At 42.6% G+C, this 16717-nt stretch overlaps 1 long non-coding RNA gene across 2 annotated transcripts in view; it reads right to left on the reverse strand.

The window, feature by feature from the left end:
* The window catches only part of LOC144302889 (uncharacterized), a 36787-nt gene extending 31539 nt beyond the window's left edge, over positions 1 to 5248 (reverse strand). For both annotated transcript variants that reach the window (XR_013369887.1, XR_013369888.1), the window contains exons 1-2: positions 4942 to 5248; positions 4580 to 4688 (exon numbers count right to left, since the gene is read on the reverse strand). This is a non-coding gene — a long non-coding RNA (uncharacterized LOC144302889). The remainder of the gene's footprint in view (positions 1 to 4579; positions 4689 to 4941) is intronic.
* Between the last annotated feature and the right edge of the window lie 11469 nt (positions 5249 to 16717).

The raw sequence follows: 16717 nt of genomic DNA on the forward strand, positions 1-16717 counted from the left end.
GAAACCTCCAAACCTGAGTGATACTGCCTCGGGACACGTTTTGGTCATATGATATGATTATGGACTGGACTAATGATCAGTAACTGAAGGGCACTGTAGTGACATGCCGATATCTTTTAACACTTATTTTTCTGGTTACATCTACCATAGTGTGATAACGATGTAACATTGCATTGTTGGCAAAATTATAATACTGATCTTGACAGTCAGATGTATTGGGAAATTGAGTTAAAAGCCTCTCATCCGGGATCCCTGGGTGGCGCAGCGGTTTGGCGCCTGCCTTTGGCCCAGAGCACGATCCTGGAGACCCGGGATCGAATCCCACGTCAGGCTCCCGGTGCATGGAGCCTGCTTCTCTCTCTGCCTCCCTCTCTCTCTCTCTCTCTCTGACTATCATAAATAAATAAAAAAAAAAATTAAAAAAAAAAAAAAAGCCTCTCATCCCTATCTCACAATGGCATCTCCAAATGTTACGTATTGTTGGACTGTTGTTTTGTATATGTTATATAAATGTTATATCAAATGTAGATGCTGACAGGGTTGATCATTTTGTTATAAGGGAACCATGACCAAAAACCCGGGGTGCCCTGAGCTTATAAGAAAGAATATATCTGCTCTTCTTCCTGGGGTCCTATAACAGAGCTTCTAAGCCCCTGGAATTTCCCAAGTGGTCAGAATGTCTTTGTTATTCATGAACCTCTTGGATCACTCCTGAGTTTATGCTAATGAGTTGAATCTTGCTGAGTCCTTTCATAGCTTTGGACAGGGGCTGATCGAGCTGTGATATCAGCCTGACCTCCCAACCTCCGGGAAGAGAATAGGGCCTGCAGATTGATGGCCAATGATTCAATCAGCATGTCTTTTCAATAAGCCCCAACAAAACCTCGAGATACTGAAGCTCTATGGACACACTGGCAGAGTGAAATGAACTGATGCCATGGGGAGACGGCCTAGAAGCATGGTGTTGGGGAACTTCCCAAATCTTGCCTTTTGTGTCTTTTCATTGGCTGCTCTTTTATAATAAAACTGCAATCATAAGTATGGTGCTTTCCTCAGTTCTGTGAAAATATTGAATCTGGGACTCCTGGCTCAGGTGGTGGAGCCATGTGACTCTTGATCTTGGGGTCATGAGTTCGAGCCTCATGTTGGGTGTTGAGATTATTTAAAAATAAAATCTTAAGAGAAAAGAAAATATTGAACCTATGGGAGTCATGGGAACCCTTGAATATGTAGCCAAGTGGTCAGAAATGAAGATGGCCTAGGGACCCCCAAAGTGTGGCTGGTGTCTGAAGTGGACTTTGATGTGAATTCCAGGTAGTCACCATCTGAACTGTATTGCAGTAGACCAGTGGGTGTCAGAACAGACTCCGCGGTTTTTATCCCCAGCCCCAAAAGGCTGTTAAGATACTGCACTCAGCTTCTCTACCTCTCAAGTGCTCCTTGTGGACTCACCTGATGCCCACTGCGGAAAGGCAAACTCCAGATTTCCTTTTTCTGAATTTTAACACTATAATTTTTCATTGTCTTGTTAGATCTTCCATCCTCCAGTCAGATGTATTTCATATTCTGTCCAGATTTTAGTGTCCTCAGTTTGGTCAGCATTATCTAGTCTACCATCAATGGAAACATAAATCCCTCTTTCCATAGATTTTTTTTTCTTTGTGGTGAAATATACATTGACATGTGATTTATCATTTAAGCCATTGTAAAGAACTCAGTGGCATTTAGTACATTTTCAATGTTGTACGGTCATCACCACTATCCAGTTCCAGAACATTTTCATCACCCCCAAGAGGACACCTCACATCCATTAAACAGCTACTCCCCATGTACCCTCCCCCAGCTCTGGGCAGCCACTTGTCTACTTTCTGTCTCTATGGATTTGCTTGTGCTGGAGATTTTATAGAAATGGAATCCTACAGTATGTTGCCTTTTGTGTCTGACATCTATCACTGAGCATGTTTTCAAGGTCATAGGTTTTTATATACAGTGTTTTCTTTGTTTTCTACATATTCTATGGTTACTGTTTTGATTTCACCTTTGATTCAGAAGTCACTTAAGAGATGGTATTCTAATTTTTGTTCTGATTTTTATTTTTCATTGACAGTTTTAGTGCACTATAGTCAAAGTGCACTTTTTTTTTTTTTTTAAGATTTTGTCTTTTTACACCCAATGTGAGGCTTGAACTCACAATCCCAAGATCAAGAGTTGCATGCTCTACTAACTGAGCCAGTCAGGCATCCCTCCATTTTTTGGTAAATCCTTTTCTTTATGGCCTACTGTACTTTTAATATTTACATATGTCTCATGGAGGCTTGAAAATAAGAGTCTCTAGATTCAGATTCTACATATAGAGATGTATATGCTTTATATACCTATTACCTGTCTAGCTAGTTAGTTAGCTATCTAGTATCAATATTATAAAATATGGTATTTGGAATGTCAGAATCATAACTTTTAGTCTATGTGATTTGTCAAGGTCTGAGAGATGTGAGTGAAAGCATCTTATTACAATTCTATTTCTGTATTTATTTCAGTATTGTATTATATTGATTAGTCCTTATAATTTTTATATTTTTACTTAATGCATTTCAATGCTATTATTTGTTATAGTGTTTATTGGCTCGAATTCAAACTGTTATTATTCTTTTAATTTAAATTCTTGTTAGTTGACATACAGTTTAACATTGGTTTCAGGAGTAGGGTTCAATGGTTCATTACTTACATATAGCACCCATCGTGATAAGTACCCTCCGTAATACCCATCAGACATCTATCCCATCTCCCACCCCCCTCCCTCCATCAATCTTCAGTTTCTTCTCTATCTTTAAGAATCTCTCATGATTTGTTTCCCTCTTTTCTCCTTCCCAAATGTTCATCTGTTTGGTTTCTTAAATTCCACATATGAGTGAAATCATATGGTATTTATCTTTCTCTTATTAACTTATTTCCCTTAGCATAATACTCTTTAGCTCCATCCATGTCATTGCAAATGGCAACATTTCATTCTTTATGATGTCAGCCTGTTATTATTAACAGAACTCTTCTCTACTTTTTGTTTGCCTGCAATATGTTTGTTCCTGCCTTAATTTCAACCTTTCCAGGTTCTTTTGTCCTAGGCCTCAGTCTTTTGATAACTCATAATTGGCTTTCATTTTCTTGAAAAGTGAGATTATATCAGTTTGATTCATCCCTATAACAGGTAGATTTGGCCTACTTCTGTAATATTTTGTGTTCTCTGCTTTTATGCTTCTGTGTGGTCTGTTTCTGTTTGTTGCTTTCAGATAATTTGGAAAGTAATCCGAGTGTTTTTAGTTCTCCTGGTGGTTATCTTTGTCATTTGAAATGTCTTTGACTGATATTTCTCCATTTATCATTTCAGAAGAGAAACAATGTCATTTTCTCTCTCCTAAGAAAAATAAGGACATTAGTGGTTTAAACAACTTCCCTCGCAGCTGCTGTGGCAATGGTCTGGCAGTTCTTCAAAAAATTAAATAAATAATTATCATATGATCCAGTAATCCCTATTACAAGTATCTACCCAAAGGAAGTGAGTGAAAGCAGGCGCTTGAACAGATATTTGAACACCCATTTTCATAGCAACATTATTCCCAGTAGTCAAATGAAAGAAGCAACCCAAGTGTCCATCAACAGATGAATAAATAAGCAAAATGTGGGACATACACAGAGTGGAATATCATTCCGCCTTAAAACTGAAGGAAATTCTGAGACATGCCACAACATGGATAAACTTTGAAGATACTATGCTAGATGAAAGGACCCAGTTAGGAAAGGACACAAACTGTAGGATTCCTCTTTCTCTCTCTCTCTGTTTAAGATTTTATTTATTTATTTGACAGAAAGAGAGAGAGAAAGCCCAAGCATGGGGGAGCGGCAGAGGGGGAAGCAGGCTCCCCTCTGAGTAGGGACCCTGATGCTGGCTCGATCCCAGGACCCCCAGGGATCACCACCTAAGCCAAAGGCAAATGCTCAACAAACTGAGCCACCTGGGCACCCCTGTAGGATTCCTCTTCTACAAGTTTCCTAAAATAGTCAAGGACACAGAGAATGGTGGGGGCTCGGGGAGCTACTGTACTATTTAATGGATATAAAGTTTCAGCTGAGGAAGATGAAAAGGTTCTGTGGATGGATGATTGTGGTGGTTGCACAACAATGTGAATGGATTTAATGCCACAGAACTGTACATTTGAAATCAGTTACAATGGTAATTTTTATGTTATGTATATTTTACTGTAAGAAAAGTAAACAGGGGTGACTGAATGGCTCAGTGGTTAAACATCTGCCCTTGGCTCAGGTTGTAACCCCAGGGATCTGGAATCGAGTCCCGCATCAGGCTGCCCTCCCCACAGGGAGCCTGCTTCTCCCTCTGCCTATGTCTCTGCCTCTCTCTGCCTCTCTCATGAATAAATAAATAAAATTTAAAAACAACAACAACACATTTTATAGTTTTTTTTTTCTTTTTTCATGATAACTCTCACAACTGTATTATTTTCCTGGTCAACATAATCATTGCAGTTATAAGTGTGCAATTGTATGTTTAAATAGATTTAATGCTTACCATGAGTCTTTTGACACCCCCGTTTCCTCCTATGTACATTCTTAATTTGGATTCATCTTTTCGTTGGTTGTATTTTTTTTTCATGTCTTCAAATAGAGCAATAGATTTCCTGTTGATGGGATGAATGAGAAGAATGTAACTTTTTGTGTGACATCCTTGGAGGGGGGCCTTCCAGCCTGGAGGTAGGACAGCTCCCTGCTGTTGTTAGCTCTGGGATGTAGCTCCATCCCCTTTGGCCCCCCTCACTTCTTGCCTAAACCTTGTCAATTGTCTCTTCATTGAATTCCCCTCAGTTACCCAGTTGGAGCCAGCTTCTGTTCCAGCAGGGACTATGGGCCTCTCCTCCCGCACCCCTTACTTACCTCCTGTCCCCTTTCTCTCTCTCTCCTCCATCCCCTCCCTATTTTTACTTCTTCCTTTCGTCCTTTGGTGACAGGTGGTATTGGGTTAGCATATCACCTTCTTCATCTGCTCTGTGGTTGCCCTTGCCCTGGGTGGTCAAGAACAGAGTATTCCTTCTTTCTGAACGGCTCAATATTCTGGCTGATTTTCAGAACATGCAGTCTATCTCTCAGCCTCTCAGAGCCCCACCCTGGCCAGCAGTCCGACAGGCTCACAGTCCCATCCTATGCTTTTTTCCCTTATAGACAACCCATTTTATTTACTAGTCTGACATCTTGGGAGGGGTGGGTGAGACCAAATCTGTTACATCAGTGTCTAGATGGAGCATTAGCTAGTCAGGCCAAGACATTATGAGTCGTATTTTTATTGCTCTCCCAATCCTTGTATGCAGCTTTTATTGTGCTAGGAGTTTAAAATGTAATAAACAAGGAGAAAAAAAATATTTTAAGTCACTCTGGCTAAAGACTCCAGCCTAACAAAATCCTTAACAGACCCTTGTAAGTCCTGTTGCTGGGGAGTATTTGTCCAACAGACCTGGAACCGTTTAAAAAGAAGGAATGGGGGTTTGGTTAACATTAAAGAAACACAAAGATTTTTCATCTGGCTCTGGGGGAGACCAGAGCCACAGAGGGAACAAGAAAAGAAAGAGGGGATTGAGCATTTTTGCAAACAAATGATAAAACTGCCTTTTAAAGAAGGGGGGGGACCCCTTGTCCAAACAAGACTTTTGCCAGGGTAGGAAATCATTTCTGCAATTGTTTACAATGCTCAAGCAGCCCGTCCAAAGTCAACATGGCCTGGGAGCGTTGCCCTGGAGCCTCCTGCTCTTTGCCAGCCGCCTGCCAGCTCAGGCTCAGCTATTTCTGGGACTTCGTTCCCTCCCTTGAAAAACAAACTGTGGCCCTCACTGTCATCCCCAATAAAACCCCCAGGTTTTGCAGGCTTAATCATGTTTTCCAGAAGAGTTGTCCAAGTGGGGGCCTGGATGCAAAATGTTGAGTTTGGGAGAGCTGGTTTGGGGGGGAGGGTGCCTTTCATCTGCAAGGTGCCGAGGTGGAAATTTCCATTGCCCTCCAAGATGGCTTCACCTGTGGCCAAGGAAACCCATTCTGCCTTCCAAGAGGAGACCCTGGCTAGTGAAATCCATGCCCCTTCCCACGGCTTGTTCGACAAATCCAGAGCAAAGTTTCCTTTTACTAAAAAGCACCGGGGTTGCTAGTAATAACCTTTTACTTCTGGATACCACTGCGATGTAGAAAAGACTTTCACTTTTGCTATCTTGTTTGATCTCCACCGTGAAAAAAGCCATTATTCATCTCATATATTTAGTTAATCTATGTGGCTTCTGGTTTTTGTGCTAATGATACAGTCACATGGCTTGAAAAAAATTTTTTTAAGATTTTATTTATTTTTTCATGAGAGACACACACAGAGAGAGGCAGAGACATAGGCAGAGGGAGAAGCAGGCTCCATGCAAGGAGCCTGATGCAGGACTCGATCCCAGGACCCCTGGATCACCACCTGAACCAAAGGCAGACACTCAACTACCTAGGTGTCCCTGACTTGAAATTTTTGTTTTGTTTGGTTTTTGACTTGAACATTTTAAAGTGAAAATAGGCTCCCCCTTCCACTCTGGCTCCGCTCACCCCTCGGTAGCCACTGGTGCTCATCTCTTGTGTATCTTTCCAGAGATGCTTTATGCATATATAAGCAACTTAGAGTGGTGCCAGGAGAGAGCATTGCACAAGACAAAAAGAAGTCCCAGGCGTTAGACCTAGCTCTGCTTCCAGTCCCCTGTGTGACATTTGTGTCTGCCACTTTCCCCCTCTGGACCTCATCTGTGTCATCTGTGAAAACGGGAATACTAATAGCTAACATTCAGTAGGCTTGTATGTGCCTGCCACTGTGCCAAGTGTTTCCACATGTTTTAGTTGAATGAAGCTCACCACAACCCTATAAGGAGGTATCATTAGTCCTGTTTATCAATGGCAAAACTGAGATACAGTGAAATTAAATAACTTGCCCAGGTCAGAGCTAATTCGAGGGGGAGCTTGAAGTTTATGAAGCCAGGCAATCTAATAGTAGAGCTCATAGTAACTTAAACCACGGAGCTATTACGCTGTCACTCATTGATGAAATTGACAATACCAAGTGATGGCTTGAGGCAGGAGGCAACTCTGTCCAAGTCTGATATCAGGAATTGGTTCCAGTTCCTGTGAGACTCTGGCCAGGCAGCTCTGACTCACTCAGCCTCATTTAGATGGGATGATGGACAGCTGGCAAAGAGCAGGAGACAGCAGGGCAAGGCTCAGGCATGAACCCTGATGTCAGTCCAGTGCCTCCCCGCCTCCCCCCCGCCCCCGGGGCATCAGGACAACTCCTTAAAAACAATAATTTTAAAATTTTTATTAAAAGTAGTAATGCACATGACTTAAAAAAAAAAGCCAACCAATACTGAAGGCTTATAACAAAAAGATAACATCTGAGAAAAATCATTTTTAACCCTTCTGGCTACTAATGCTTTATGTATTTCTCTCCAGTATTCTTTTTTTTTCTTTTAAATCTTTTATTTTTTAATTACTTATGATAGTAACAGAGAGAGAGAGAGAGAGAGAGAGAGAAGCAGAGACACAGGCAGAGGGAGAAGCAGGCTCCATGCACCAGGAGCCCGACGTGGGATTCGATCCCGGGTCTCCAGGATCGCGCCCTGAGCCAAAGGCAAGTGCCAAACCGCTGCGCCAGCCAGGGATCCCTCTCTCCACTATTCTACATCAGCAGAGATATAGGCAGAGGGAGAAGCGGGCTCCTTCTGGGGAGTCTGACATGGGACTCGATCCCAGGACTCTGGGATCATGACCTGAGCCAAAGGGAGATGCTCAACCACTGAGCCACCCAGGTCCCCTGGGGGTTTACTTTTTCTGTAGAAGTGCAAACTTTTTCCGCCTAAGACCACATAGGAAATATTTTCAGCATTATGGGCCAGTCTGTTGCAATCGCTCAGCTCTCCTTGTAGCTAGAAAACAGCCCTAGGCAATAGGTAAATGAGTGGGTGTGGACATATCCCAGTACAATCTTATTTACAAAAACAGATTTGGCCTGTGGCATATCATTTGTTGACACCTGTTCTAATTGCTTAAACTTCTATTTCTTAATTTTTTTGATGTGTAATTTTAGGCACAACCCATTCATTTTCGATTGTGGTGTACAGAAACTCACCTTTCTTAAACAGCTCCCCTCTCTATGGTCATTTATTTGCCTAAGCCATCCTAATCAAGACCTATTGTAATTATTAGTAAAATCAGTATTTAATGTTTGCTTATTATGATTAAATACTGTTCTTTCCTGAGTCAAGTTGTATACCATGTGACATTTCCTTTCTCATATAGATTTTGTTTTTATGTGGAGTTGATAAGTCTCTCATTCTTTCTTTCATTTGCAAGTTTTCTTTGACCTTCAACAGCCTCTCGGACAATTGTCTACATGGTTAAACAGATAGTGCATCAGTGCCTCTTTCTTCCAGTGTCATTATTTTACCAGAGCTTCTCCTAGAATCCTCTAGTCTCCTCCTCTATTTTGGACTGGGTACCCCTTGGGCTTGGGCTCAGCTCTTATCCTCAAGCTTCCTTTCTCTATTTCTTCCTAGGTTGGATCTCTTTTTCCCAGATCCCAAGTTTTCTTCTCTGACTTACTTCATCATTTTGCTGGAGCACATCCTCTAGTAGCTTTCTGAGAAAGGGCACATGGAAGATAAAATTGTGAAGTTTGGTGTATCTGAACATATCCTTAATCTGCCATCACTCTTGAATGATAGTTTTGCAGGGTGCAGAATTCTAGACTGGAAATCATTTTTTTCTCGATTTTGAGACACACAGGTTGTGAGATGTCTGATGTCTTTTTGATTCTTAACTCTTTGTATGCAATTTTTTTTTCTTCTCTAGAAGTTTTCATGCTCTTCTCTGCATTCCTAATGTTCTAAAATTTGTAGTCATTGTGCCAGGCACTCAGTGACCCTTTCAATTTGGGCACTCATGACCGTTGGTTCTGAGAAATTTCTTTGTAATATTTCTTCTGAAATTTCCTCTTCTCCATTTTCTTTGTTCTTTCTTTCTGAAACTCCAATTCATTGGCTTTCAGACCTCTTGGATTGTCCCTTAATTTAAAAACCTGCTGCCTTTATCTTTTTATTTTTGGATGAATTTCATAGACTGTACCTTCCAATACTTCCATTTAAATTATTTTCATTTCTGGGACTCCTGGGTGGCTCAATGGTTGAGCATCTGCCTTTGGGTCAGGGCATGATCCAGGACCTGGGATTGAGTCCCACATCAGGCTCCCTGTGAGGAGCTAGCTTTTCCCTCTGTCTATGTCTCTGTCTCTTTCTCTGTGTCTCTCATGAATAAATAAATTTGTAAAATATTTAAAAATAGTTTTATTTTAGCTACCATAATTTTGAAGATTTTTTTTATTTATTTATTTATTTATTTATTTATTTATTTATTTATTTATTTATTTAAGAGGGAGAGAAATAACGTGCACAAGCAAAGGGAAGAGCGGAAAGAGAGAGGGGGAAAGAATTTCAGACAGACTCTGCAGTGATGAGACACCTAGGTGGCTCAAAGGTTGAGCATCTGCCTTCGGGTCAGGGTGTCATGAGATTGAGTCCTGCATGGGGCTCCCTAAGGGAAGCCTGCTTCTCTCTCTGCCTATGTCTCTGTCCCTCTCTCTGTCTCTCATGAATAAATAAAGTCTTAAAAAAAAAAAGACTGTATAGTGAGCATGGAGCACAACTGGGGCTGTAACCCACGACCCTGAGATCATGACCAGAGCTGAAACCAAGAGTTAGATGCTTAACCAACTGAGCCATCCAGGCCTCCCACTGGCTACCATACTTTTGATTTCTCAAAGCTCTGTATTGTCCTCTGTTGCTTTTTATAGCATTGTGTTCTTTCTACATGTTCACGATATCTTCTTGTATTCTTCTGAGGATATCAAGTATGGATGGGCCTCTGTTTATTTGTAAGTTTTATTCTGCTCCCTGCACTGTCTTTGTTTCCTCTCAGTTCCTGTTTTCCTTTTGTTTTATTCTGTCTTTAGTGTTGGAAGCTTTCCCCAACTCACTGGTAATCTTTGACTATTCTTATTGAAGAGCGAGATGCCGAAAAGCTTGGAAGCTTTTTTTATGGAAGCTCTGATTTCATAGAGAGGGTTATCAACAGACTGCCTCACTGAAGGAGACAGAGAGGGTGCTCTTTGGAGGAAAACCCTAAGTGTCATTATCAACCAAGCCTCTTGTTTTTAGTTTCCTCTTTGCCTCTGTTTACCAGGTGCCCCCAGTCCCTGAGCCATTCCGGCGCACTTTGCATGGTATTACCAATGTACAGTCTCTCAGGAGTCAGCTTCTACTTGGATAAGACCGACTAGATAACTCTATTAGCTTTTCATCCTCCCAGCATGTTGACAACTCTCTCCCCCTATGGTTTCCATTCTTGTGCTCTTATCCTTGTGGGCTTAGAGTTTGTTCTTATTGCAGTGCCCCCCGAAATGGTCTCTTGGATCCCTTCCTTGTCCCTTAAAGTCCATTATCCACACACATGGTCCTTTAAAATGCAAGTCACGATACCAAAATGTGGATATTCCATAGGACACTGCCCTAACCAATTTGGTAGTCAACACGTGATGAAAAAGGGTGCAGGGATAGGATGAGAGACTGTCTACATCTAGGGATGTAAAACATTTGGAGACATACTGGAAAATGCAATGTGTGATCCTGAGTTATACAAACCAACTATAAAACGACATTTTGGGACACATGGTGAAATTTGGATATAGATATGAAAGAATCATTAATTTTGTTAGGAACAAGCATGGTATCATCAATATTTAGGAAAAGTCTTTAATTTTCTAGAGATGTACATTTAACTATGATGAAATATCATGATGTCTGAAAATTTGCTTTAAAAAACTCAGCAACCAAAAAGAAGCAAACTTGGCAAGATGTTAATAATTGTTAAATCATTGGTGATAGTTATGTACTAGTAAAGTGATAGTTACACACTATTTTCACATGTTTGAGATCTAAAAAAAATTTTTTTTTAAAGGAGTAGAAAAAGGGCAAGTAATATGCTGCTCAAGCCATTCTATGGCTTCTCAATTAATTAAAGTAAAACCCAAAGTTGTTTCTTTAAGACTTATTGATAGATTTTAGAGAGAGAGTGCACAAGCATGGGAGGAGCAGAGGGAGAGGAAGAGAAAGAATCACACGCAGACTTCCTGCTGAGCAGGGAGCCTGACACGGGGCTCAATCTCACAACCCTGAGATCATGACTTGAGTGGAAACCAAGAGTCAGATGCTTAACCAACTGAGCCACTCAGATCCCCCAAACTCGAAACTCTTATAATGGCCTCCAAGGCCCTGCAGGATCCTACCCTAACTGCCCCTGGACTTCAATCCCTGCTGCTCTGCCTTATTCCCAGGATCCCAGCCACACTAGCCTCCTCTTGGTCCTTACCAAGCCCATCACTGCCGCCCCAGGGTCCTTGCAGTTACCGTTGCTTCCATCTGGCACGTTCTCCTGGTGCTCCTGTGGTCAGTGGAGCACCCCTGCCTCATTCTGGACTCCTACCTCAACACTGGTGGATGATCAGAAAGAAATTTTCTGATCCTTTGCCTAAGAATAACATCTCCCTGTTCTCCACTCCATTTCCTATTCCCCTCTCCCTGACTTTGTTTCTTTACAGCATTTATTATCACCTGCCTTTCTTTTTTAAACATTTTATTTTTAAGCAATCTCTGCACCCAAGATGCGGCTCGAGCTCATGACTCCAAGATCAAGAGTCACATGCTTCACTCACTAGGCCAGCTGGGTGAAATGATAAAATACATGTAATGTGAAATTTACCATTTTAGCCATTTTAAAGCGTACAGTTTGGTGGCATTAAGTGCATTCACATTGCTGTGCAACCACCTCCACCATCCACCTCCAGAACCTTTTCATCTTCCCCGGCTGAAACTCTTTACCCACTGACCACTACCCCACCACCTCGTCCTCTGGCAACCACCATTCTACTTTCTGTTTCTATGAATTCGATCAGTCTACAGACCTCATATCCTGTGTGTGGCTTATTTCACTTAGCATAATGTCACCAGGGTTTATCCATGTTGTAGTACGGATAAGAATTTTGCATCCCTGCCACATTTTATATATTTATCTCTTCATTTGCTTATTGTTGCTGTTGTCTTCCCTCACACTCCCTACCAGAAGGTAAGGTCCTTGGAGGTGAGAGCTTTGTCTGTTTTGCTCATTCATCTAGAGCAGTGTCTGGGCACAGAGTATACAGTCAATAAATATTTGTTGAGTAACTTGCCTCCCATTGGGGTAATCTTCATCTTCTTCGTCTTTTTTTGGGTGTGAGGGGGATAGAGCTGGCCTTCTCTGAGCATAACTTGCCCATTCAGCAAGTACTTTTTGGCCTCTGTTGTGCTGAGCACTCTGGTGGACAGAAAGATAAGAGAGTGAAGCGGATATTGCTGAGAGGGTAAGAGTGATGGAGTGGATAGATGGAGTAGATATCTGTTTTCTTTTCTTTTTTTTTTCCTGCCTAACATTTACTCTCACTTTTCTGATAAAAGCAATGGAATTTTTCCTTTGAGGAGTCTTCTTTCCCTCAGTCTATATGGTTCTCAGTGATTCAGCTTATCCTCTGGCTTCAAGGAAACACAAGCAACCCAGACCTGCACGAAAGACCTAGATCTGGGACTTTGGTTGCAACTATGGGGAAAGAAATGCAGCCATTCCACTAAGACTGCAAAACTGGAAGAATGTTAGCCTGGAGTTATGATGACTCACTGCACTGAAAGCTTATGTTTGAGAAGAAGACAACGCAGAAGAAAGCAGAGTTAAGAAATGGATAAAACGAAACTGAGACCTGATAACATTGTTTGAGTTCCTGGATTCAGCCATGCCTGAAGGCAAAAATCCGTTTCCTGGAATTTTCAGCTTTGTGAACCAATAAATTCCCGGCCTCTCCCCTCTTGTTTGTTAATCCTTGATTTGAATTGGATTTCTTTTTTTTTTTTAAAGACTTTATTTATTCATGAGAGACACAGAGAAAGAGAGCAGCAGAGGGAGAAGCAGGCTCCATGCAGGGAAGCCTGATGTGGGACTCGATTCCGGGACTCCAAGATCACGCCCTGGGCCAAAGGCAGGCACTCAACCACTGAGCCACCCAGGCTTCCCTGAATTGGATTTATATGGCCAGCTGATGAAAGATCCCTGGCCAATATAAGGAAGATGGATAAAAGAGTAAGTGGGTACAGAAGTTGTTTGTGAGGTTAGGAAACTCAGAGGTATTATCCAGGAAATGGTTATTGGACCTAAGATGTTCACCTCCAAGAAAAGAGGCTTCTGGAAGATGGGGCTATATCTTGAGATATGCAAAGAGCTGTCACATCGGAAAGGAATTAGATTTGCTTTATTTATTTTTTTTAATTTTTTTTTTTATTTATGATAGTCACACAGAGAGAGAGAGAGAGGCAGAGACATAGGCAGAGGGAGAAGCAGGCTCCATGCACCGGGAGCCCGACGTGGGATTCGATCCCGGGTCTCCAGGATCGCGCCCAGGGCCAAAGGCAGGCGCTAAACCACTGCGCCACCCAGGGATCCCTAGATTTGCTTTAGATGATGCAAGAAGGAACACTAGGGCCAGTGGATGAATGTTTTCAGGAAAAAGATGTCAGTTTGGTTGAAAGAAAAATGCTGAAGCCTCAGGAGCATCCCAGGAGGACAGTGGTGACAAGACAGTGAATGAGCCCAAGGTGGGGTGTGTAAATAGTGAGAAAAAAAGGAGAGTGTTGCATAGGCCTCATTCTAGACAACCATTGTGTTCCTCTAGTCTGGAACTGGAGATTCTCTGCCTGTGCTGATAGATGTGGGCAGAGAATAAATTTGTCACATCCAGACATCAACACATGCCGCTCCTCACCACTGGACTGAGGATTGATATCCCAGAAGTAGTTAATTACAAGATCGTCCAAAAACACAAGGAAAGTCAAGTTGATCCATGGATAATGAGAGCAGTGGGCTTTTCCAAGGATTTGGAAAAAACAGTTTATTTCTTTTTTTTTTTTAAAGATTTTATTTATTTATTCATGAGAGACACAGAGAGGCAGAGACACAGGCAGAGGGAGAAGCAGGCTCCCTGCAGGGAGCCCAATGGGGGACTCAATCCCAGGACCCCGGGGGATCATGACCTGAGCCAAAGGCAGATGCTCAACCCCTGAGCCACCCAGGTGCCCCTTAAAAAAAATGTTTCTTGTTAGTCTTTTCCATAAAATAATATCTGGAACCAAAACATGCTCCTTGGTTTCACTAAGAATTGTTTTTTAATGTAAAGAGTCTGGGTCACAGCCCAGGAGAATTTCCAGATGGCAACTGCAACATAGTCCTGAAAGAAAAGATGCTCCCAACATGTGACTCTCGTGGGATGGCAGGCAGGTGGACATCATTTCCATGACTGTGCAGGAGGCTTACGATGAGGCCTCAACCCCTCACTGACCTGTCTCCTGGGGCCCCGGAGACTTTGTTTTGAGACTAGCACCAATTTTTAGGAACATAGTTCTGGATAAAAAGAAAAGCTGTAGTTACAAAGAAAATCCATCAATCTGCAATCATTATGATGTGGCAAGAAGAGTGAGCTTTGGAGTCAGAGCCAAGTTTGAATTTTGACTCTATTTTGGATCACATACTTGATTTTCCAGAGTATTGGTTCTTTCACTTATAAAAAGAGGATAACAGGGATCCCTGTGTGGCGCAGCGGTTTGGCGCCTGCCTTTGGCCCAGGGCGCGATCCTGGAGACCCGGGATCGAATTCCACGTCGGGCTCCCGGTGCATGGAGCCTGCTTCTCCCTCTGCCTGTGTCTCTGCCTCATTCTCTCTCTCTCTCTGTGACTATCACAAATAAATAAAAAAAATTAAAAAAAAAAAAGAGGATAACGATACTTACTTAATGGAGTATTTTGAGGATTAAAGATGATGCTAGGGTGCCCAGGTGGCTCAGTTAGTTGAGCATCTGACTCTTGATTTTGGCTCAGGTCATGATCTCAGGGTTGTGTGATCGAGTCTTGCATCAGGCTCTGCACTGGGTATGGAGTCTGAGGTCTCTCTCTCTCTCCCTCTCTTCCTCCCCCAGCTCTCTCTCTTTCTTTCTCAACAAATGAATAAATAAATAAAATATTAAAAAAACCACAACAAAGATGATCCAAACTCAGTATAGAGGATGGATGGTAATTGAAAAGGTGAAAAAATATTCAAATACTGATTGGTAGAAAACAAAAGGGCCTTCAAAACCTGAAGGTGGCGCAGCCCAGGGAGGGGGTGTGGCGCTCAGTGGTTTAGCAACGCCTTCAGCCCAGGGCCTGATCCTGGAGACCTAGGATCAAGTCCCATATCAGGCTCCCTACATGGAGCCTGCTTCTCCCTCTGCCTGTGTCTCTGCCTCTCACTGTGTATCTCTCATGAATAAAAAAAAAAAAGAAAAAAAATCACATTAAAAAAAACCCTGAAGGTGGCCCTTAAATGTTTGGTTTTCAGGTACAAGAGAAACTAGTGAGAGAGAGACTGAGAAGAGAGAGAGAGAAAGAGTTATTTTCTTGGGAGGGGGTCAAGGAGAGTATGAAGATTGGAGGCTTTCAAAGCTTTGTGTAGGAGGCCATGTTGGTTACCTAGCCAAATTCAGCTCTCTTTCTTCCTGGGCACATGGCTAGATGCTATCTCCCAGGTCCCTCTTTGCAGTTAAGAGTGCCCATGTGACCAGATTCTCTCTAGTGGAGTGCGAGTGGTCATGATGTGTGACATTTGGGGACTCAGGCCTTAATACCACAAAATGTGAGGCACATGGGTGGCTCAGTGGTTGAGCATCTGCCTTTGGCTCAGGCTGTGATCCCGGGGTCCTGGGATCAAGTCCCACATCAGGCTCCTCACAGGGAGCCTGCTTCTCAAACCCTACCTGTGTCTCTGCCTCTTTCTCTGGGTCTCTCATGAATAAATAAACAAAATCTTAAAAAGAAAAAAAGACTACAGAATGTCTCTTCCTCATTTCCGTTCCCACCAGCTGGAACCCAGATGTGGCCACAAAACCAATATCAGTCATAGAGACCATAAGCAGGTTCTGGAGATGGCCGAGCAACAACTTGGAAGGAACCTGGGGCTTGGTGGACTGTGTGAAGGGAAATTAATCCTTTTGCTCCCTCCCTGGGCCATGGTTCTATTGGATCTCTCATTACAGCAGCAGCTCCACCTTGCCCTAACATCTGGCACGGGCCTTCGTGGTGAGGGCACCCATTTGTCAAAGTTGGTTTCCTTTAAAAAAAAAAACAAAAACAATAGACCATTGTGTTCCAGTGGAAAACGCCCTAGACTCAAAGCTAAGTTTGACTGCTTAGTGAAAATAATGGACCTTTTGTGCTTTGCATTATAGGTGACAAAGATCTCCTCCGTGAGACCCAGTCTCCTCATCTGTACAATGGCAAGCCACAGAAGGACGACAAGTGCCAGCGACCGATTCATAGCACCCTTGAGCGTCCTACAAGTGTGAGGGCTCCTCTCCTGGCTGAGCAGGGGAGGACATGAGACAGGCCCCATCTCAGCTGAGAGGCAAGGTGGGGTCCTCTGAAGGGGATCCAGGGAACGCAAGTGGTTGGAATCTACTGCCTTGTCTCCTAGACGATTGCATGTGTG

Source organism: Canis aureus, chromosome 32 (genome assembly GCF_053574225.1).
Source record: "Canis aureus isolate CA01 chromosome 32, VMU_Caureus_v.1.0, whole genome shotgun sequence".
In the NCBI taxonomy this organism is placed as follows: Eukaryota; Metazoa; Chordata; class Mammalia; order Carnivora; family Canidae; genus Canis; species Canis aureus.